The sequence below is a fragment of the Octopus bimaculoides genome, chromosome 19 (genome assembly GCF_001194135.2).
Source record: "Octopus bimaculoides isolate UCB-OBI-ISO-001 chromosome 19, ASM119413v2, whole genome shotgun sequence".
NCBI lineage: Eukaryota > Metazoa > Mollusca > Cephalopoda > Octopoda > Octopodidae > Octopus > Octopus bimaculoides.
This window is the reverse complement of record NC_068999.1, coordinates 46,663,472-46,665,714: the sequence shown is the minus strand read 5'-3', so window position 1 is coordinate 46,665,714 and position 2,243 is coordinate 46,663,472.

The window sequence follows — 2,243 nt, the reverse complement described above, 5'->3', positions numbered from 1 at the left end:
ACACACACACACACACACACACACACACACACACACACACACACACACACACATATATATATATATAATTATATGGCTGTGTGGTAAGAAGCTTGCGTCCCAGCCACGTGGTTCCGGGTTCAATCCTGCTGCGTGGCACATTGGGCAAGTGTCTCCTACTATAGCTTCGAGTCAACCAAAGCCTATCAGTGGATTTGGTAGACGAAAACTGAAAAAGCTCGTCGTATAGATAGATAGATAGATAGATAGATAGATAGATAGATAGATAGATAGATAGATAGATAGGTAGGTAGGTAGGTAGGTAGGTAGGTAGGTAGGTAGGTAGATATAGATACACACACCCCCTCACCACCACTCAACTAGTACTTATTTTATCGACTCTGAAAGAATGATAAAGTCGTCCTTGCTGGAATTCGAACTGGGAACGTAAAGACAAACGAAATGCCGCTAAGCATTTTTGCTCGGCGTGCTAACGATTCTGCAAGCTTGGTGCTTTAGATAAATTCTAATACTGGAATTATTTAACAGCGTTGAATGGAATTAAATGGATTACGGAGAATCCAGAAAAAAATGTTTATTGTGGAAAAGACAGCAATGAAGAAACGGTTAAAGATAAGAACCAAGAATTAGTTGCAGAAATACAGGCAGCTGCATGTTTACCAAAATATGACTGAGAGTCGAAAATGTGTGGTAGTTCCTTTATACCATGATGTGAGTGCTAGAGTAAATACTCTGAGTACAACTAAACCGCTTCCGGTTATGTGTGGTGGTGGGGGGGGGTCCTTGTTCGAGAGTTCCTGTGTTCTGACCAGGAGAGTGTAGGGACATTTCAGAGTCCCTTCTATGGGTTAATTAACAGGGCAAAGATCCCCTTCGGTCAAGAATGGCCATGGGATTGCACCTAGATAGTTACCCTCCGAGGCACAAGTCCGGGCAAGGTTGTTTAACGAAGGTCAGTATATGGCGTAGTGGTTAAGAGCGTGGGCTACTAACCCCAAGATTCTGAGTTCGATTCCAAGCAGTGATCCAAATAATAATAATAATAATAATAATAATGATAATAATGATAATAATAACATCGAAAAACACCTTAGGAATGAGAACCCAGGTTCGAAATTTCCCCATGACACCTGATGAAGGCTGGAGGGTATATCAGCCGAAACGTTGTTAACAACAAACAAGATAAGGACAAATATCCGTCAAAGGTAAGTAATGTATGAAGAACAGCAGTTGCCCATGCGTACTAGCCTCTTCTCTCTACGCCACTAATCTTGTCCAAGGGAAAGGCAAAGGGGCCGATGCAGCTCTGCACCAGTGACGTCGCAACTGATTTCTACAACTGGATGAACTGGAACAATGTGAAATAAAGTGTCTTGCTCAAGAACACAACACACAGCCTGGTCCGGGAATCGAACTCACTACCTCAAGATTGTTAGCCTGACGCTCTAACCACTAGACCATGCGCCTTCAATAAACATATTAGGGCTTACCTATCTATGAATATGAAGACTGGATCCGGTGGACCCTGCAGAACGAAGAGGAAGACGTTTGCAGTAACCCTGGATGGAGAGAAGAGATGAAGATGAAGGAAATAAAACAACTTGGTCATCCACTGCATCCGTCTTTATCCCCAGTCGTCTTGACCATGAGGATGACCACAGATGCAAGAATGAGGTTGGCGGTGCGCAGCTGTTTATCACTCCAAACAAAGTCACCGCGCAAGTCGGCGAACGGCAAAGTTAGTAGATAGATAGAGAGAGAGTTCATTGGTTGATATGATTGTCTGTGAACGGACGAAGTTTCTCTGGTGTAATTCTTCAAATATGCTCTCGACAAATAAATATTGCTAATATAGCAACCGTTGGATGAAAGTCTGCAGGTCAAACATCAAAACTTAGAATTTCTGTGTGAAACTCCGTCTGTGTGTGTGTGTGTGTGTGTGTGTGTGTGTGTGTGTCTGTGTCTGTGTGTGTATGAGACTTAGTCTGTGTGTGTGTGTATGTCATTCCATCTATGTGTTTGTGTGTGTGAGAGAGAGAGAGAGAGAGAGACTGTCTGTATGTGTGTGTGTGTGTGTGTGTGTGTGTGTATCTGTGTCTGTGTGTATGTGTGTGTATGAGACTTAGTCTTTGTGTGTGTGTATGAGACTCCATCTAGGTGTGTGTGTGAGAGAGAGAGACCGTCTGTGTGTGTGTGTGTGTGTGTGTGTGTGTGTGTGTGTGTGTGTGTGTGTGTGTGTGTGT